We start from the raw sequence: 22,699 nt of genomic DNA, 5'->3' as shown, positions 1-22,699 counted from the left end.
GCTGGAGAGGTGTGGAATTCAATTTGCCCAGGGCTGTGTTAGGGGGTCCTCCATTCACTAGGAAGAGGATAGGGGGAAGGGTATGTTGTACACTCGATGGGACTGAGGAAAGACGTGAGTTCAGTGATGGTGTCCACCTGGGGGAAGGCTATTCTGTCTTATAATATGACAGGGCTTTTTATAATCTACAGTTTATTGAATATGCTGATGGTATTGTTTTCTTATTGTGGCACGTAAACTGCATTTCAGAGCACAATAGTTTAAGTAAACATTTCAAACTTCCTTCTTGTCTCTTTCATATCTAATTGTGTATAAGGGAGTGAGGGAAAGGGAGTGTCCTGTCACCGCAATCCCTGAGAAGGGTTGAAAGTGTTGTGTTCTGGGGTGTCAATTCACTTGATCCTCTGTTTATGAGTAGGAGTGCAAGTGAGACACTATAGCTAGTCGGACTCGGGCTCATGGTACTGAGGTCGTATGGTGATTCATTCACTAACTACTGATTTTTTTTTTTAAACATCTTTTTATTGAAAATGTTCTCTTTTAATACAGGTGGCACAGTATGCATTTGTTCTGCATCATATCAATCATGTATCAACAGTATTGAGAATATCAAATAGTTATGCAGTTATAGAGAGGACAAGATATGACATGTAAATATGCATGTTACAGTTGCATCTTTGCCCAAACGTTGTTATGGGAACTTTGTGAATGTTTCTCGTTGTCTCTATGTGCAGTGTCAATGCCAAGAGTCTGATGACAATGTCTATTTAAGTGAACTGTAACTGATAATAAAAAATAAAAATAGAACACAAAAGAACGCCATATTTAGCATGCAGAAGCTGCATCGTAGGTTTGGTGTGGAGTAGTATGAGGGTCAATACATTGCGAAAGTGGATAAATCGATGATAGCAAAGTCCAGTGATATGTTAGTGATATGCGGGGGGGGGGTGCCACATTGTTCACTTGCCGTGTCTGGTCAGCTGTGTTGGAATGGTGGCGGTCCCTGCCATCTTGTCGAAGAGGGGAGGGTGAGGTAATTCAGTTTCCGATCTCGTTCGTATTTAGCCACCATTTTGTATCTTTCGGCCATTTTGTGTTGCCCTCACTCAGGCGGCACGGTGAACGAAGAGTTGTTTTTTCACATCCTACTGCAACGTGTCAAATAACCTTCTGCCTCTGTTTATAGCTGGTGTCAGGGTCCGTCCGACTAATCCTCGTCTGGTCTGACTGATCCCTGTTTCAACTATCTGATGGTTCGAACCATTCTTTCCTGACTTTATCTTATCCTCTGGCCTTCGCTATTCTTTACTCGTATTCTCTTATTTCACAACTGTCCTCTAGGCCATACAAATGTGTCTTGCCACCTGCAAGTCGACTTATAAACACTACCACTGATTAACTTGTGGGGAAGGGTGACAAACATAGTTGGGAGAGGGGCTTATTTGAGTTACTTAATATCTTGTTTTCACATTCTTCTCATTGGTTGACCCTGTATGCATTGGAAGTGTTCTTTGTGAATCTATATGTTATAAAAGATTGTGCGCCACGAAGTAAAGTGGCAGTCTCCTAAGAACATACCGAGTGTACTTCTGGGACAACTGTACTTAGCTTCAGCTAATAAACCTTATCTTCTACGCCTAACGGAGTGTCCCGTGTCTCTGTTTGACAAAGCAGGTGAACTCAGGAGATTAAGGCGTACCCTGCGCCGCCAGGCCCCTAACTTCCTGGTTCTTCAATTGGCGCCCGAACGTGGGCCGGCTTCTGAGGTAGCAGTTCTTGCCCGAGGATCGTGAGGAGCCCCGCAGGAAAATTCTGGAGGAATCGCGAACCACGTCAAGCGACCCCTGTATGTCGAAGTGGTCCGAAGGTCTTTTGCAGCGCGGTTTCTCCTTTCTGACGGCTACTGATGACTGCTGCCCTGACTGCCGCCCTGCTTTGGTCCCTTTGATGATGTTTGGTATTGCGAGACATTAGACGGGCCTCTGTTGGCGTAAGAAGACACTTAGTATTGGTGGGTAGCTCCCACTATTTTTGTTTTGATTTGGGTCTTTGATTCGGCTATTGCAAAAGCCGAAGCCGAGGGGTGAGTACGTTTGTGCTATAGTATTTGATTTAACCCCTTGATGTTTGTAAACAGTCCAGTGAAATAACGATGCCTGGTCTGAATAAGTTTAGGAAGTTCTGTTGCTTTGGTTGTAATAGGGATTCCCGGCTGGAGGACGCTTGTCCGATTCCTCCGGTTGGAACTCCCACCTATGAGCTTTATGCAAAACATGGTGTCGGCCACATTGCCTTTAATAAGGCATGGATCCGATACACGAAGAACGATGGTGTTCTACAGTGGCCACTAAATGGTAGTTTTGAGCCTGACATATTAGACAATTTGGAAGCGATATTGTTAAAAAAACAAGCCCGGCCGGCAGTGTTTGACTCTTTCCGCCTCTGGCGTAAGAAAGACAAACAGAAAGAAATTAAGCAGGCAAAACGAGATAAGAAAGCACAAAATATGACGATTATACAGGCTGCCCAGCAGTTTAAAGATAATGAGATTGATAATGCAACGGAAATCTCAGAAAGACAGCATCGTATGGCAATAGATAGATGCTATCCGATGTTGCCTAGTTCCCCTTCTGATAAAAGTAAGGATCTGGAGGAAGACCCTTTGATGTCTCACCTATTGAGATTGCCTCCGCCCTATGTACAAGGTGCTAATGCACCCCCGTTGTTACAACCTGTTCAGCTACCTGTTGTCCCCCCACCTGTTCCGGTTCTTCCACAATTGCCTCTTCCGGTATTGCCACCCCCACCTCTCGTGCAACAGATTCCTTTGTCCCCATCTCCTGAACCTCAATCTTCTTTGCCTTCGGCTCCCCTTAGAACTGCCAGTTCCTCTCCTGTATCGCCTAATACCTTGTCCCCTGTCCTTATGTCTAATTCTCCTACTGTGCACAAACGAATATCTGGTTTCTTGTCCCCTTTCTTTGAGACTCTGAACATGTCTCCGGCTTTCTCTCGAAGACAGTCAACTTACACGTTCCGACGAACAGGTGGTATTGGACTCTCTCGCTCGCAAATGGATCGAGAAGGGTCCCCAGTATAGTGTGAAAGATATCATGGCCACCTTTCATCAGTGGGAAGCGCCCACGCAGAGATATGTATTTAATGTTATGTGTGACACTCTCGCTAAAGAATGGGAGGATATGGATTTGGGTTTACTTCCCCAGGATTTGTTGGATGTTCAGGCTAATTTCGATAAAGGACTCATGGTGGGCTCTAAGGTGGAGGACGATGTAAGGACACTTGTTACTTTTAGGTCGTTATTTTATTCACAAACTTTTCTTGATTCTGATCCTGCTGTTCGGTAGACATTGAAACATTACCCAATGAGAGAGGTTCCTCCGATATGGAGGGAAGAGGTTGCGCAAGCAGGTAATAATCCAGCTATTCCCGCTCATTTCCAGCGTATATGGGTGCATGTGCCCTGGAAGAGATCTGATGTTTTGGCCCTCGAACAATCTTTACCGGATGCCCGTAAAAACCCTGCTGGTTATTATAAAGAATTGTCTCAGACTGTTGATGCCTGTATTATGAACTTAGCGGATATTGACATGCTGATGGGAAATGTAGTCCCACAAGCGTTATGGGCTCGGATTCGAAGAGAGGATCACACTCAAGAATTGGGTGGTACATGGAATGCTATAACTGCCTCGGATAGAGCACAAGTGGGTGGTGCTAAGCCTGATGTTTTGATCACAGAACTCCCTGGTAGGATTATTGCTTTAATGAAAACAATGATGCTCGCCTTACGAGTTAATTGGGATAAATTAGCCGCGTGCAAACAGAAGAAAGAGAGTGTCTCCGATTTCTTCACTCGTTTTGAGGAGACGTTTATTGATCACAGTGGTCAGGATATGACTACGGAGGGTGGACAGCGACTATTTGTAGATAAATTTGTATTCAATTTGCTCCCCGAGTTGTCACATAAGTTAAAAGACTCTGATAGTTCATGGGCTGTTAATTCTTCGGCTCAGATATTGGCTACTGCTCAATATTACGAAAACAGGGACAAAGAGGAAAAATACAAGCAAGAGAAAAAGACTAAAGAATTAAAAACAAAGGTTCTTCTGCAACAAGCTTATCCTCCTAGCCCTGCTCCGCGCCAGTTCCAACAGCCTCCCCAGTTTCAGAGGGTATTTCAAAAGCCTGAGCCCTATATTCCGCGGCCTTTGTTAGGGCCCAACCAATGCGCCTATTGTAGGGAGGAAGGTCATTTTAAGAATAGCTGCCCGGTTTTATTACAGCGTAATGGAGGACTATCTACTCAACAAGGTCGTGGTGGTTCTCAGTTAGCGCCCAGGGGTAGAGGTCGAGGTATGTCGCCCCAGACACAGCGTTCCCCTCCACCTCCACATTCTATGAACTACTTTGATCAACAAAATACTCAGTCTACACAGTATTACAATGATGATTACTATGTTGAAGGTGAGAATGGCGGTCTTCATGCTAACTAGGACAGCCATAGACAAAGTGAGGGAGTTGTATCGATTCCAGTAGATCAGAATGGGCCTTATGTTAATGTCACTACAATGGGTGTTTCAGAGCCATTTCTTTTAGATACTGGTGCGATGAGAAGTTCTAATATTCACTCTAAACGCCATGGGGCACCTTTGTCTGGCTTAACAAACGTATCCGTAGGATTTTCTGGCGCCCCAGTTCATAGCCCGGTTTCTTGTCCTCTGCCTATTTCTATTGGTTCATATGATTTGGAAGCTCCGCTTCTTTTACCGACTGGTTGCGGCGAAAATCTGTTGGGTTTGGATTTATTGAAAAGACTGCATGCAACAATATATTCTCCTTCTGGTGTACATCTCGTTTTGGGGCAGAAACTGACTTCCCCAATGTATTTGTCTAAAGATAAATTTCCACCTGAATTGCTCTCTCTCCCTGCAACACTTTGGGCTACGGGTCCAAATGATGTTGGTTGTCTTGAGATCCCACCCTATGTTGTTACCCTCAAGCCCAATGCTAAATTGGCGCGCATCCCTCAATACAAAATTCCCAATGATGGTGAAAGAGCACTTTTTGCTATTATTTATGATTTGGTTCAGAAGGGTGTGGTCGAGGAGACAAGGGGAAATGTATGCAACAGTCCTGTTCTTCCGGTTCTTAAACGCACTGATCCTTCTCAGCCTCCTGTTTATCGCTTTGTTATTGATCTTCGGGAGGTTAATAAAATTGTTGTACCGCAGTTTCCTGTTGTTCCAGATATCACTGCCCTGTTAACTATGACACCTGCCTCGGCAGCTTGGTTTTCTGTTATCGATCTGAAAAATGCTTTCTTAGGCATCCCCATTGCTGAAGAGAGTAGGGATATTTTTGGCTTCTCTTTAGGAGGCCGAAGTTTCCGGTTCACCCCAAGGCTATTATCTAGGTCATCTCTTGTCGAAGGAGGGAAGGCGACTGACCCCAGAACGTATTCAAGCAATTGCACAAATGTCTGTGCCATCCACACAAAGAGAAGTGCGTGCCTTTCTGGGCATTACCTCTTATTGTAGACAATGGATTCCAAATTTTTCTTTGTTGGCTAAACCTTTGGTGGCACTCACTTTGAAAGACACACCCCAACCCCTTCCTTGGACTGATGAATGTCAGAAGAGTTTTTCTGATTTAGGTGCTGCCCTGTGCTCTGCTCCTGTGTTGGGTACTCCGGATTAGAGTAAGCCCTTCACGCTCTATGTCCATGAAAGAGAGGGTTGTGCGTTGTCAGTCTTAACACAGCGATTTGGAGACAAGCAGCGGCCATGTGCCTACTTTTCGGCTACATTAGATCCAGTAGCCAAGGCATTGCCTAGTTGTCTTAAAGCTACAGCAGCAGCAGCAATTTCTATTCGTCAATCTGCTGGAGTGGTGCTTGATAACTCTTATTGTCATGGTACCACATGCAGTGGATACCCTGCTAAATAGGACAAAAACGCAGCATCTTACAAGCGCCCGCTTATCTGGATATGAACGGACGCTCTTGGCTAGTCACGTGCACATCAAACGATGTAACACTTTAAATCCAGCCACCTTGTTACCTCTTCCATAAGAGAAAGGTATTCAGGAACAACATGATTGTTTTCTCCGTACTGAGGAGGAGACAAAAGGTAGGATTGATTTGAAAGATACACCACTAATGGACCCGGATGGGATCCTATGGGTGGATGGCTCTTGTTTTAAACTCCCTAATGGTGAAACAACTTCAGCCTACGCTGTTACCACCTTGCATACAATTGTGGAGAAAGCACGCATCAGACATAATTCAGCCCGGGCGGCTGAACTGATAGCTTTGACCAGAGCATGTGTGTTATCTAAGGGGAAGAGAGTGAATGTATATACCGACAGCCAGTATGCGTTTGGTGTGGCACTTAGCTTTGGCCGTTTGTGGAAGGAAAGAGGATTCTTTACCTCCCACGGTACCAAAATACAGCATGACCAGTTGGTAACTGATCTTCTTGAGTCACTTGCTTTGCCTACCCAGATAGCAATCATAAAGTGTAGTGCGCATAAGAGGATTACTGATGATGTTGGTCGTGGGAATGCTTTTGCGGATGAGGTAGCGAAAGAAACAGCCAGAGATGCTAAGAGTCGCATGTATGTTGCGGGCCCTGCTAATTGGGTCAAGGAAAAAGGAATGTGTGAGGATACAATAGAAAGTGTGAGATCGATTCAAGGAGAGGCTACAGAGAAAGAGTTGAGTAAGTGGAAAGAGAGAACAGGAATGTTAGACGCGATGGGATGTTGGATAGTATTGTCAGAACATCAGCGTTGGCTGTTACCAGATGCCTATGTACTGCCTGTAGTTGCTATGGCACATGGTCCAGCCCACATCAGTGCGAAGGGAATATGTAAGCTTCTGGCTCCAGTGTGGCTGAACGAAGGGATTCCAAAATGTGCAGATAATTTAGTGAAGCATTGTATCGTTTGCTTGATGCATAATCCAGGAAAGGGAACCCCAACTCCAGCAGGTCATTTTGCTCCCCCAACATATCCTTTTGCGGTGTTGCAAATTGATTATATTCACATGGAACGATGCAACAATCTCAAATACGTTTTGGTGGTGGTGTGTGCCTTCTCCAGATGGATAGAGGCCTACCCCCTGAAAGACAACACTGCTTTGTCCACTGCCAAAGTTCTTCTGAAAGAGTTCTTCCCTAGGTTTGGTTTGCCGCGCATTGTCTGGAGTGACAATGGAAGTGAATTTGTGGGCCAAATTATGAAAAAGGTGTGTGCTGGCCTTGGGATCGTCCAGAAATTCCATGCGGCAAACCATCCCCAATCAGCGGGTTTGGTAGAGTGTTACAACGGCACTCTCAAACTTAAGCTTGCAAAGGTACAGGCTAGCACGGGACTTGCCTGGCCCGATGCTTTACCTTTGGCTCTCCTATCCACTAGAACAGCTGTACATTCTCGTTTGAGACTCAGCCCATACGAGGTTGTTTTTGGGCGCCCGGCTAATGTTTGGGGAGTACCTCGCCCTAAAAAGTATTCTGACATACAGTATCCAATGCTGATTGATTACTTGCATGACCTCACCAGTAAATTACGTGTTCTCCACCAACAGGTTCGAGACGCTTTACCAGAGGCCTCCACAGACTCAGGTCATTCTATCCAACCGGGAGACAGGGTCTGTGTGAAAAATGTTCAAAGGACAAGGAATTTGGAGCCTCGTTGGAGGGCTCCTCGACAGGTCCTTTTGGTCACGCGTACAGCAGTGAAGGTCGAAGGGAAAAAGAACTGGATCCATGGCGTGCACTGCAAAAAGGTGCCCTTGCCCTTGCCTTTTGACAAGTGGGTCCGTAAGGGTGTAGGTGATTTTGAAGTGAAAGGGTCCCTCGGTTTGTACCTTTCAGTAGTGCACACCTAGATGGAGCTCGGTCTGAAAAAGAAGATGATGATGTTTTACAAGAAGCAGTACCGCCACATCTTCGATTGAACACTACGGATCCACAGACACTATTTCAGGACCAAACTGTACTGAACAGAACTCGATATAATTTAAGGCCTAGACTGGTCAAGGACACCTGAAATTTTCATCTCTTTCATGACGTATCATCTGTCCAGGTTGCAGGGTCACGGTAGGAGTCTTGGTTTGTGACCTGTATAGTGGCTAGGCCCCCAGGACTTGCAGTGTCATAGGACGGCTAATAATCACAGCCAAGTGAGTAAGGAAGATTGCCGTGAGCAACAATTTTAGAGGATGGATGTCAAATTGCAGAAGAATAACAAGAAGGAAGAGATGAAAAATAAATATTGTAAATCAGTGTACAGTCAATGTGGCATAACATTGTGTGTTCTTATGTTTTTTAGTATCTTATTGGCTTGTATAGGTTGGATTGTTCATGTTATGCAGCACAAATCTGTTCCTACTTCTATTTCCTTGCCTTTTCATTCTACTATCTCCCCACATCAATTGTATACTCTTCCCCAACATGAACTAATCAGGAGAACAGAATATTTAAACAATTCATTTGTCCAGTTATTGCACCAACACCAATTGGTAGTCAACACAACCGACTGTTGGGTGTGTGGACTTATGCCTCATACCACAGAAAAAGGGATGCCATATTTAGCCCTTCCATTTTCCTATGAAGGTTCCGCTTGGGCCTATTTTGTAATGTTTTCAAATGCATATCAGAACCGATTTGGACGTCCAGCCGGCTCATATGGTAATGGACAAGATTTTAGTCATAGTTCTCTGATAAAAGGAATAGTGGCTATGGCTAGAATTGTAGAGAATGGTAAGATTCCAGTTGATGAGAAACGGGCATACGATGCTTGGAACGTGACTCGTTACGCCACTAGCCTTACAGATAGGAGTAAACAGGGAAAATCTCCACCAATTTGGACTGTGCCTCATCGAAGTAACTTTTGTTAACAAATAAATGGCCAGACTACTGACACTGGACAAGGAAAGAGTGTTTGTTCCCATACGTACATTCACACATCTCAGAATTCACCACCGTTAGTGCCATCCCAGGGCACGTATTTTGTCTGCCGCGATAGAGCCTATATGTGGCTATCGACGGATTTTTCAGGAACATGCTATATAGCCTTTCTTCTTCCCCCTACATATACTGCTCCTTCGGGACATCACAGAAACAGATATGGCAGAGGGATTATTGATTCTAAAGACACGGCAGGACAAGAGGGAGGTGATTTCCTTAAAGGATTTCTTCCTTTTTGGGGCCCGATGGCCAACAGTAGAAACAAGAGACAATTGGTTTGTGTTGTTGAGACTACCATGGATGTCACTGTGGGAGCCTTGAGCAATCTCACAGCTGAACTTCAGGCGGACCGTCTCATGACATTACAGAACATGATTGCGTTGGATGTTATTCTTGCAGATCGTGGTGGAGTTTGTAAATTGATCGGATCTAGCTGTTGCATTTATATACCTGATGACGCCCCTACGGTATACCAAGCCATCTCCAAATTACATTTGATCTCCGAGTCGATTCATCAGGACGAAGGAGATTGGTCTTTGTTGGAATGGTTTTGGGGATTACTGTGCAAATGGGGATGGAAGGTATTAACATTCCTTGGAGTGATTTTGGCCATCATTTTTTCCTGTTGTCTCTGTATGCAGTGTGGCCCCGCCATCTGTGGCCTTTGTGCCACTATGTGTGTCCCAAGGCCTGTGCCACGGAAGACGGAGAGCATTAAAATGATGTTGCAGCAACAACTTGATGACCTCATGGCCATTTATTTCGACTCAGATTAAAATGAGTCTGTGTGTCTTGCCTGAGTAATGGCAAAAGGAGGGTCTGAGGTAATTCAGTTTCCGATCTCGTTCGTATTTAGCCACCATTTTTTATCTTTCGGCCATTTTGTGTTGCCCTCACTCAGGCGGCACGGTGAACGAAGAGTTGTTTTTTCTCATCCTACTGCAACGTGTCAAATAACCTTCTGCCTCTGTTTATAGCTGGTGTCAGGGTCCGGCCGACTCCACTAATCCTCGTCTGGTCTGACTGATCCCTGTTTCAACTATGTGTTGGTTCGCACCATTCTTTCCTGACTTTATCTTATCCTCTGGCCTTCGCTATTCTTTACTCGTATTCTCTCATTTCACAACTGTCCTCTAGGCCATACAAATGTGTCTTGCCACCTGCAAGTCGACTTATAAACACTACCACTGATTAACTTGTGGGGAAGGGTGACAAACATAGTTGGGAGAGGGGCTTATTTGAGTTACTTAATATCTTGTTTTCACATTCTTCCCATTGGTTGACCCTGTATGCATTGGGAGTGTTCTTTGTGAATCTGTATGTTATAAAAGATTGAGCGCCACGAAGTAAAGTGGCAGTCTCTTAAGAACATACCGAGTGTACTTCTGGGACAACTGTACTTAGCTGCAGCTAATAAACCTTATCTTCTACGCCTAACGGAGTGTCCCGTGTCTCTGTTTGACAAAGCAGGTGAACTCAGGAGATAAAGGCGTACCCTGCGCCGCCAGGCCCCTAAGTTCCTGGTTCTTCAAGGGAGGGGGGGGGGGAGGGGGACAGCGTGTTGTGGTATGGCTGCATCAGTGCCGCTAGGGGGCTGCGGATCTCGTTCCGTGGCGTCTGGGTGTGTGAGCTTTTTGAGGAGTTCATCCAAGACCTGCGCAATCGGGTATTTGCGCAGTCCCGCAGTATTCACGAACTACTGATGTTGTATGGTCCCATGCATAGTCCTGTTCCAGAGCAGAATCCCTGCAACATGGCACACCAACGTTTGGTGTGGTACTTGCTTGCAGGACCCCTGAGTAGTGCTTGTGCTTGTCCACAATACTCTTGCACCGTTCTGCAGAGACATGTGTGGTGCTTGGGAGTTTTCCAGCACAATGTTTAGGACACATCTATTTCTGTTGGTTTTTCAAACTTGAATATAAAAAGAGTCATACCACCTTTTGTGCTGCCTTTTTGACTCCTTTGTTTCTTGATTATGGCTGCTGCCATAGCGGCTAATTGCCGCCCAGCCATTACTCAACACTTACTAGCGCATGGTGTCCCTAATGCGGGCCCCTGTTGTTTTTGTGTTTGAAGCGGACGCAGCGTACCTCTTTGAAGTCTTTTATTCTTGGGTCACCTTTCCAGCTGTCAATGCTAATGATAATATGTTTTATACTTCTACTGCGGCTGCAGTACCAAATGCTTATCCTCTTACGGTCTGGGAACACCAGACTTGGTTTAGTGGCGCCCTTCCCCATGTCCACTGACTTGTTCGTATGGGCCCCTTAAGTATTGATGAGCCGTGAAGCAAGATGGCTGCAGCTTGAAATCGCTCCGGGAGCCGCCAACAACATACTGCAGGAATCTGCGTAAATCCGCAAAAAGCATCCGCCTGGTTCTGTGGGATAGAATCCTACCTGCCCAGGCGCTCGATAACGGAACGTCTGGAGCAGCTGACAGTCAGCAGACCACATTTCCAGCGCCCGCCACGCGTCGCGGCCTACAGTGATGAGAGGGGTGGCAGCGTACGATGTGCGCATGGGAGATGCCCGGGACCGACTGTGGCTACTCCAAATCCTAGAGCGTTGTCAGCTCCCTGATATCACAGCCTGGGGGTGTGATGGTAAGTACCTGCTTGGGATTACGGCCTGGACCCGCCTGGCGCCGGAAAAGACTTCAAATCAGTTGCGGGCATAAAAGATCACCCAGTGGGGTGCGGCCATCAGTATTGCGAATCCTGCGGTGCACGGAGGAGCTGATGGACCTTCCAGTGGACGATCGTGCCCTGGGGCTCTGTGGGGCCGAATACGGAGGTGACCTGCAAGGCAAGGCCTGTGCTGTGCGTGCTCCAGCTAGTGGCAACGAATGCGTGGAGGCCGCGATCGACTGCACAGAGCTGACGGGGGCCTATCGACACTGTTTGAGCTGCGGTGCTAATCACGGATTCTAGTGAGTGCACCTAGAGAGGGGAGACTGGACTCTCACTGAAACGAAGCAGAGTAAACCGTTATAGAGAGCCTCACCTTGTGGCATTTCCTCCATACCGCACCCCCCCACCCCTCCCGTCACATAACATTCTGTGGACCTTCCGGGGCTGGCGTTTGCCTCTTGGTGTCGGCGCTACAGTCGAGCACGGGGTGTCAGTCAAGCTGTTCCCCACAGTAGGCGAGCATTGCCAGTACAAATAAACTGGTCAGGAACGGAGAGTGTGGTGCATGGCCCCTGTATTCAATCTGCATTGATGTAATTTTATCGGAGGCGCTGAGGGGCAACCAGAGATATGGGAAAAACAGATAAGGTGCACCCGAGGCTAACGTTTGAATAACGTAAGACTGCTGGTACGCGCAATGACGACCGTCCTTCCTCTGCCGCGATCAAACCAGTACCAACACGCATACAGGGGAGGATATTCGTCATATATCGGTGGCTATGCATCAAAGTCTGACATCAACAGACAGTTAAATTGACTCTTTATCCTTTCGAATGGATAGAATGTCAGAACGCGAGGACAAACACGCTGAAAGGTTATGTGAGAAGATGGAGGATTTGGAAGTGCGCTCCTGGCACAACAATGTTCGAATTCTAGGACTGCCTGAATCCACAGCCACTTGAAATATGGAATCGTTCACTGAGCAACTACTGGTGTCGCTTTTGGACCGCAAAACATTCTCATCTACGTTCATAGTGGAGAGCGCACACAGGTCGCTGGCCCCTAGACGACCCCCGGGAGCTCCTCCCAGGCCCATAGTGGCAAGATTACTAAACTATAGGGACAGATTCCGCGCTCTGGCGCGCAAGGGATTTCCATGTACTACCATACGAGGGCTCTGAGCTGGTCCTTTACCCAGATTTCATGCCCCAAGTACAAGAGGCACGCAGACAGTTCGCACAGGCAAAAAGGAAACTTCGTGAGCTACACATTGACTATGCAATGCTGTATCCGTCCAGATAAAGAGTGACAATTAATGGGAAAAATAACATCTACTCAGACCTGCAAGCTTTACAACAAAAGCTAAAAAAGTTAGAAAAGGAGCGCAGAAGAAGCCAGCTGCAGAAATCCGTAGAAGGGAAAGAGGCTGAGCAAGAATCAATGGAATAACAAGCAGTTATCAGCAGTACTTTTATAGACGCTATGTGCACTGCAGCTACATCCCGGGTGATGTCATTAAATGTATACACGTCTCCAATTGATCTAGACTGGGATCAGGTTAGACAAGTAAACTGTAGCGGTACAACATGAACATACAGGTATATAGAGTTAATTACTGGCTGACTGCAGCTTATGACAGAAGTTGTAATATTAGCAGGAATTCAGTATTGGATTGAATAATAATATTAAAGCAGACGGAGGCCATTCTTGGGCACAGTTAGTTGGGCAGCCGCCACCCCTAAGGTGTAAAACACACTGGGAAGCAAGGTTTGTTATTGTTGGGCAGGGTGTGATGTTAGTAATTAAGCCTAGACGGGTGTTACAGACCAAACTATGGCGTGGGTGGGGGGCAATTACAGTTTATTTGTCAGAAAGCAACACATGTTTATATGTGCGCGAAGAGGTATGGTTATAGAACCATGATTTGTGGAAGACGTGATTTAATAATGATTAAAAGGAAACATGATTCAAGAAGAACGCAGCACCAGAGATAACCCCATATTAAACTTTGTCATGGAACGTAAGGGGCTTAAACGATCAAATGAAAGTGGGTAAAGTGGTAGCTTATTTACAGAGACACCAAGTAGACATAGCAATCTTACAGGAAACCCATCTCTCCCCAGGGTCAAAGATACTGTCAGCAAACAGATGGAAGGGCACATGTATAGCTGCAGGGTTTACCTCACACTCCAGAGAAGTACTGATTTGGACGCGTAGGAATACCGGATTGCATGTGCAAGAGATCGAGATAGACACTCAGGGCAGATTTGTGTTTGCGAAATGCAGGAAAGATAATCTACATATCCTGTTAGTGGGTATTTATGGGCCAAATAATGATTACCCCCAATTCTACTATACCTTACACAGGAAACTTGCACAACATTCACATATGCTGCAACTTTTGGGGGGGGGGGGGGGTCCTGAACAGCATACAGGATCCAGATCTTGATAGGTCGTTTGGCCTGCCGAGGCGCCCAAGCGGGGCAGCCAGGGCATTTAAGGACATTGGAAAAGCAGAGGGACTGGCAGATGTCTGGCGCAGCCGCTCACTGTTAGGCAGAGAATATACACATCACTCTTCACACACCAGGATAGATTACTGGTATGCTGCAAAAAAGCTATTAACACAAATAAAGGAATGTATGCATTTGGCGCGCACCCTATCTGACCATTCCCCGGTAGTTCTGACCTTGGCCTTGGGTGTAGCCTGACACACTGCGTTTAGTTGGCATTTCCCACAATACTCAGTACTGGACCCAGTTTTCCACAAAGAGCTAGGAGCAGCAATTGACGAGTTCTTTACAATCAATGTAGGTAGTGTACCCCAGATGTGCATCATTTGAGAAACATTCAATGTGTATATCCGAGGTATGGCCATTGCGAAGCACACTGGTGTACCTAAGTCAATCAGAGCACAATTGGTTAAGGTAGAGGCTAATTTAAAAATCCTAGAGAAGCAATTTCAAGAAACCGGTGACACAAAATTATTAGTACAAATTAGGTCACAAATAGATGAATGTAACAATCTGGCAGCCGATGAGGTCAAACATTTAGGGAACTATGCCACAGCCAGAATCTACGCCGAGGGTGACAGACTTAGTTCAGTGTTAGCTAAACTAGCACGCCCTTCTAGAGGTGCAAACGAAATAGCACAAATTCATGATGATGGGGGCAACATAGTCTGCAACCCACCCAAAATAGTCTAAACATTCAAAGAATATTACCACAAATTATACACTACACGTGACTCGAATACTGTGGAAACTGATGAGGAATATCTAGCTCATATAGCGATGAAGTGGCTTGACAACTCAGACAGGCAGAGATTACTCGCCCGTTCCGCCCCACTGAGATAACGGTGGCCCTTAAGAGTATGCCCAACGAAAAAGTCTCAGGATCAGATGGACTGTCTGTAGCATTTTATAAGGCCTATCAAGATCGACTGATGCCCTATCTGATGGCTCTGTTAGCGGAAATGGCAAAGGTTGGTCATATGCCCCCTCTCCATGCGTGAAGCCACTCTAATTACTCTACTCAAGCCAGGGAGGTCCCTCGAACATTATACCTCCTACAGGCCCCTCTCACTACTTAATCCAAATGCAAAACTTTATGCTAAAATTGTTTCTAATAGACTGGCCCCTCTGTTGCCAAAACTGATAGGACAAGAGCAAACTGGATTTTTGCCTGGCCGCTCGCTCGCTGGCACTCTGCTAACCCTTTTTGGTCCAATCGCGCACATTGACCCACAGATTAAAGCGGCGGCCCTTCTTATTGATATAGAAAAAGCCTTTGACTCCGTCGAATGGCAGATTCTATAAGCTGTTCTCCAAAAGGTTGGGGTTGGCGATGTCTTCTTACAACTTTCCAAAGTATTGTATAAAGACCTTACAGCACGCAACAGAGTAAATGGGCAAATGTCAGCACCAATAACCCGTGGTACCAGACAAGGGTGCCCACTGTCACCCCTATTGTATGCCCTGGTAGCAGAACCATTGGCCTACGCCATGCGCGAGTATCACCCACATAGAGGCATTCGGTCCCCACAGCATAATCTGATCATAGTGTCATATGCAGACGATACTTTGCTTTATATTCGCAACCCAGAACAGAACCTAAACCCAATGCTGCAAGAAGTCACGCTGTTTGGACAGCACCCTGGATTGAAAATGAATTTACATAAGTCCCTTCTGTTCCCATTAACCAGCGTCACCCTCCCCACCCAGGCAGACTACCAAATAGAGTGGACCACAGAACCAGTACGGTACCTGGGGATTCAGGTGCACACGGACCCTGAAATTATAATACGCAGCAACTACGGACGTGCAATACAAAAATTGAAAGAGCTTATAGAAGAATGGATCAAACTCCCACTGTCGCTAACCGGCCGCGTAGCTTTAATAAAAATGATAGTGCTTGTCCGTTTTTTATTTTTGTTCAACAGCATCCCAATCACACTACCTAGAACACTTTTTCAAATCCTCCGCTCATTAATGACACGCCTCATATGGGCTGGTAAACAGCCCCGGATTAAATGGAAGACATTAACATGACCCTACTCGGAGGGCAGCCTCAATGCCCCTCGTTTAGAAGGGTGGCGCAGATATTACATTCCTGCTACTGGATTCACGGTCTGTACACGGAAAGAAACTCAGTAAATCCATATCCACTACTGCAGGCATTGACGAGGGGGGCCCGCGGGTCCACTGGGACTATAGATTTTACAGGCTGTACGAGCACTCAAATGAAAAAGATGGCACAATCCCTGCACCTTACACTCATATACTCACCTGAGTGGCTCATAGAATGGTGTGATTGGTTCCCTCTGTGCAATGACAAAGGGGGGCTGAAATAAGTTCCAACTTGACCGTAGGGATGATTTATTTTATAACGGGGTGTTTAAATCTTGGGAGCAGATACAAGTGCAGACAACGCATCCAACGTCACTGGATGCTTATCATTTCCACAGGACTCGTTGGGCGCTCCGCGCTGTACTGGAGGACGACATGACAGAGCCACAAGAGATGAAGGTACTAACGTATTTGGCAACGGCCAATTCTCTTAAGAATGGCATTACTACACTGTATGCACTTGCCAGGGCTTCTCCTGCAATGCACAAAGCACAAATGGAATGGCAAGAAGAGCTGGGAGTCGATCACTGAAGATGAGTGGGCAATATGCTTTGCGAACACAAGGTCCATATCACAAAACTGCCACCACAGGCTTTTACATTATAAATTTCTCCACAGAGCGTATTACACACCTTCCCTTCTACAAAAATATGGACTTGCAGATGATGACAATTGTCCTAGATGCAGGGCTGGGGGTGTGGGATTCTTGCATTTGTAATGGGAGTCCCGCAGAATATTAGAGTTTTGGAAGAGGGTATCCCGAGCGCTAACACATATATTGGAGATCCCTGTCCCAGAAACCCCACTGGTTTCACTCCTGGGTTATCATCGAGAGATTAAGAAGACTGGACGAAAACTGGTATTCATAGGACTTCTATTAGTGAAACAAAGAATAGCTATGTGCTGGATGCGCAGTCCACTCCCTAAGATGTCTGAAAGGTATACAGATTTGGCTTTTTGCTCTATGCAATCAAATAACTACAAAGCCCTACTTCCTAAAAGATGCAGACCCAAAGACCTATGGGGCCCTTACAGGTCATTCGTGGTACAAAATGACGATGACGTGCCAGAACAAGACAGAGAGGGAGTGGGATAGAAGTTTCACAAACTGAATAAATATAGTAGATTATACCACTAAAAGTGATGGTTCATAGTTACTTTTGTCCCTTGCATATTGAAATACATGAAATATCAATGTATAAATGTTTAGACCTGAAAAGCTGGTGTTGTATTACTGTAATAATCAGCAACACTGTACATGCAATGCACTAAAAATGTTCCATGTTTGCACTGTAATGCTTGTGTGACGGAATTAAAGGAAACATTTATCAAATATACATAGATTTTTTTTAAAGTATTGATGAGGTCATCTGGTCTACTCTTGAATGCTTTACACCTTTCCCGAATTTGGCTGCACACACATGCATTATACGAACAAGTTGTATAGGCGCTTAATACAATTTGTTTCTCGTGCCTTTTTGGTGAGACCACCAAGGGTTGGTGCCATTGGTGCGCCTGCTCTTGCACATTGAGCTGCAGGTCTTGTTACAGGCCTCAAAAGTTTACTAGACCTGCAAGTCTAGTGACTTAAAAAATGTACCTAATTATAATGCTCGTGACCCAAAAAGTGGTTTAAAATTATGTGATCCTGGGCAAGTATTTTAATTTACTTAGAGGCCTTTTTTGTCTTTATCACATATGAAAGCACCTTCAAATGCGCGAGTTCAGCATGTCTGCTGTACAGAAGACTATTTTGTTTGATTTAATAGACTAAACTTTTGCTCCATATATAATACAAATGTAGCCACATATAGGATACACATGACCGCTGTCTTGCCTCAGTATATTAACTGCATTATCATCAGTGTGGGTGCAGGAATGTTTCTCAAATCATGTTTAAAAACTGTCACTTTTAATAAATACATAACTAAAACATAAAGAAGCAGCACCCTGTCATTTGCAATCAGCAGATTTTACATTGAAATGGCCACAAAATTTACGACTGTATTGGTTTTAAAACTATATAGTGTACAATGTTTGGAAATCGAGTTTCTGCAAATACTTTTCATTTGCACATCACAAAGTAAAGTGTTGTTTTGCTCCTATGTAATCTTTGTTTACATCACTCTTCTGAATTACAAAAAGAAGTTCTTTAATAATTCCTGATATATTTTGAAATACTTGTACTATTCATTTACAAGCTGTTTAAATGCTGTTAGAAATAAACCTGGCATTTTACAGTCTTTTGTTTAACAATTCTTGTCAGACGACTCACTTGACACATAGCACTAATTATAATAAGAGAAAGAAAAGTAATCCCCATTTTCCAGGAACAGATAAGCAACTATTACTAAAAAGACAAACTGACATTTGACCTCTGTCCTTGAACAGACAGCAAATGTGTCTAGACAAAAACAAGATTTAAAGGCGTCTTTATTGCTCATTCACTTTCTGATTGAGCAGAACACTTGTTCCTTCCAGCACGGACGAGTAAGTGCTTAAAATAGCCCAACCTAATAAAATCTCATTCACCGTGGCAAGTGGATTTTTCGAGGCCTGTGTAATAGGTCCGGTTATTGTAAATTCAGTTATGGGCAAACCCCACCCAATCGTGAGGACCTTCCATTTTGGATTGCCCAAACAATTGATCAACTTGATGCTGTGTTTCCCCTTACGGATCCACAGGAAAAACTAAAAAATCTTGACCATGTGTCTGCCGAATGGTCTGGTTCCCCCTTTACCCTTCTGCAACACTTGGGGGATTGTGTTTGCCACTGTGTATACTCTTTGTTATGGCACTCCCTCGATGGGCGTTCTTCCGAATGTCCTCAAACATATACAGAATGAACATGGGGCGGGGCAGGTCCTGACCTGGATTTGGGAATCAAACTGGTTGGTAATATTCCTGTTGTCTCTAATGTTAAAGGTAAAGCCGTTCCTTGGCTATACACCAGCAACTTGCTGCAGTGGCAGTTGTAGACTGTGAACGCGAGCTGCCCGTTATAATTTCACAGGTGTATAGGTCCTTAGGATGTAATAGTTTAGGGTCCAGACCTTCAGTTTCCACCCTTGTCAAACCAGCTTCTGATAAAGAAGCTCACCATACCCGTGAATTTCCAAAGAAACCATTGGATAAATCTAAACTACAACCACAGCAAAAAAGTAAATCTCGTGGTGGTACCGGAATACTCTGAATGACATTACGATTTTCTTGACCGCTCTAAAATTAAAACTCCTGATCGATTTCAGGTTCATGATACTCGTTCTCCTCGTTCCTTTCAGGACTCGTCTGATCAACAGTGCGATGGAGGAGGGCGCTTCGATCCTCGACAAGGAGAGTACGTACAACTAAAACGGGACACACAACGTACTTTTGACGTGAAAGTCAAGAAGGAGGATCAACCTCCTCCTTACAAGCCCCCTTTTCAGGAAAAGAAAGTTGCAGCCTTACTAGCTAAATATGTCCCAGATGGTGGGAGCCCCTCTGGAAAGGAGTTGGGCAGCGACTCTCCTCAACAGTGTAGCAGAGAACACCATGGTGCGCAAGACACTCTGCCCACTTCTGGAGGCAAAAGCAACTGACATGTTTGTCACAGTTGAAACCGTGGACACCCGCATTGCACCCCCTGATAGCCTCTAACACTTGGATATTCAGATTGACAGTGACGTTAACATACTATTAAAGCTATTTTTTGGGACAAGTTAACTTATTAGTATGATATTCTTTTGGCGGAGGAAGATTGGCCTCCTCCTTTCGTTCTTGCTTGTCCACAGGATGAGGATGTAATTCTCCCTTCATTTTCACATCTTTTTCCTGACAATGTTAAACAAGCTTATGCTTCTGAATTGGCCTCTGCTTTGGCTCATGCTTTATATAGCAATCAAGCTGGGTGGGACAAAGATTCCCCTTTTCATGTAATACCTATATGGTCTACTCTACAACCTCAAACTCTGTATTCAATTAAACATGAAGCCAAATCGGCCATTAAAGATTTTCTTGCTCATTTGGAATACCACGAAGTAATTGAGCCCTGTGTGTCACAAATCAATAGTCCTATTTTTCCGGTTTCTAAACCTGATCAATCTTATTGTATTGTTTTAGACTACCGACATTGGAATAGTCATACTTGCACTTTTGCTGACCAAAATACACACAGTACCGGTGTGATTAATTATACTGTTTGTGAAACATTTAAAACTAGTCTTGATAATTCAAATGGTTTTGTCGGTCACAACTTGGCTGTCGAGAACCGTGACTGGTCTGGGTTTACTGCCCTTGGTTCTCAGTGGTAATATGCTCGTTTACCAGTGGGGTATAAGAGAAGCCCTGGGGCCTTTGCAGCTCAAATTGTGTCCATTTTCTATGAGATTGACCCTGATGCTTTGTCCTATGTTGAAGACATCTACTTGACTAATGATGAATTAAATCATCATTTAGCTAGAGTGTATCGCATAATTTTGCGGTTTGCTGAACTTGGTTATAAGTTCACCTTTTCAAAATCTCGCGTTACTTTTCTTAGTTTTCTTTTCTTTGGTTAGGAATTAGCCAATGAGGGTAAAAGCTCAGCCCCTCATTTTTGTAGAAAAATGTGCACACTTGCAGCCCCCAAATAAGCTAAAAAAGCTACAATCTTCGCTTGGCTTTTTAAATTCTTACATTCCAGAATGTGCTCAATGTATTACAAAAATTGACGTCCTGCTGGATGCCAGAACACACTAACATTCTCAGTAAGTAAGTAAGTATTGCTTGATTTTAAAAAATCATTGCAATGAAAACATTAGTATCATGAATTAAAACTGTTCCTTGATCATTTTTAAAATGTCATATGTTAATTAACTAGGTGCAATATTGTATCCCTAATTCGCCAATTGATATACAAGTGTACACACAAAAAAGCTTTCTATGGTTATATGCCATACTGGAACATTGGTACCACACATATTCACATCTTTTATCGCAGTTGTTCATTAATCATAAAACAGATAACATATACTAAGAATATAAAATAACCAGCATTGGCATAGCCAATAGGTCTCACTTTTAGGACCTTATAAGTGTTTAGCCATGCAACACTTGATGTTGTTTAATCAAGGATATTGTGCTGGATAACTAAACACTTATAATGACCTATCGGCTATGCATTGGGGGGCCTTATGTGTTTAGGTACAGCTATTGACTTTGCCAATGTTTCTAAGCTGTGCAGTAGAGAAGTGTAGCTGCCGTGCAGCATGATGAGAAGTTGTAATTAAAAAGTGTAAGAAGCACTGAATGATGCTGTGGTGTCGTCGAGTGATGCTGTGCTGGCCCTGAGTTATGCTGTGGTGGCGTTGAGGGATGCTGTGCTGGCCTTGAGGGATGCTGTGCTGGCCTTGAGTGATGCTGTGGTGGTCCTGTGTGATGCTGTGGTGGTGCTGACTGATGCTGTGGTGATGCTGATTGATGCTGTGGCGCTGCAGACTGATGTGTGGTAGCATATAGCGATGCTGTGGTGGTACTGAGTGATGCTGCGGTGTTCCTGAGTGATGCTGCGGTGGTGCTGAGTGATGCTGTGGTGGCGTTGAGTGATGCTGTGGTGGCGTTGAGTGATGCTGTGGTGGCGTTGAGTGATACTGTGGTGGCCCGAGTGATGCTTTGCTGGCCCCGAGTGATGCTGTGCTGGCCCCGAGTGATGCTGTGCTGGCCCCGAGTGATTCTCATCCCCGGGCTCAAGGGATGAGAAACCTCCTCAAAACATGTGGATCGCCCCGGACCAGGTCGCGGCAGCAAGTAGAAAGCCCTTTAGGTAAAGCACGGGTAGAGACACGCACCACTGGTATACAACGCCTCGTGGCCACACTTGGTTTGATCCCAATTTCGTGGTGTGGTGTGAGAGGCAAGGTGCATACTAGGTCAGGTCTCTAAACTTATTTCTATGACCAGGAACAAAATAGCTGAGCACAGAACTAATAAGGTAGTGATCGGCTTACCTAGATACAGAGATAATGTTTCTCCATGAGCTAATGGCGTGGGATGCCCGCACCTTCTTGGGCTGTGGTAATCAGAAAAAACGCCGTGGGCAGGAGGAAAAGGGAGATAGCAGAAGACGTGCAATAAGTCGTCTTATTATACACGTGGCATTATCGTGCAAGCGTAAGCTGCAAAGTCACTCAAGGCAGTACATTTGTAAGTTACTCACGGTTTTACTCGGGTGTCGGCGTAAATAGCCTACCCCGTCCGGACGCCTGCTCGTAGGTAGAGGGCTGGGGGCCTGTGCCGTTTCTTTTAGCTCCACTGCGGTGACTGGGGAGCCGCCCACTTCCGGGTCGATCACGTGGTGTCCACGTAGAGGAAGATATGGACAGCGCATGTGCATGTCATGTGCCACTAAGGTGCGGAGGTGCGCATGCGCCTCAGGGAAATTTTCAAAAAATGATTAGTAAGTTTGGTGGCTGAGCGTGCTCGTCGTACT

At 45.0% G+C, this 22,699-nt stretch overlaps 2 protein-coding genes across 2 annotated transcripts in view; one reads left to right on the top strand and one right to left on the bottom strand.

Moving 5' to 3' along the window:
- The window catches only part of DPP7 (dipeptidyl peptidase 7), a 1,979,246-nt gene that overhangs the window by 1,128,372 nt on the left and 828,175 nt on the right, over window positions 1-22,699 (top strand). The window lies entirely within an intron of this gene.
- Window positions 1-22,699, bottom strand: part of LOC146868560 (kelch-like protein 13) — a 389,849-nt gene that overhangs the window by 84,579 nt on the left and 282,571 nt on the right. The window lies entirely within an intron of this gene.

This window comes from Triturus cristatus, chromosome 1_2, assembly GCF_964204655.1.
Source record: "Triturus cristatus chromosome 1_2, aTriCri1.1, whole genome shotgun sequence".
Taxonomy (NCBI): domain Eukaryota; kingdom Metazoa; phylum Chordata; class Amphibia; order Caudata; family Salamandridae; genus Triturus; species Triturus cristatus.
Note: the sequence above shows the minus strand (reverse complement) of the source record. Positions and strands in the feature narration are given on the sequence as shown.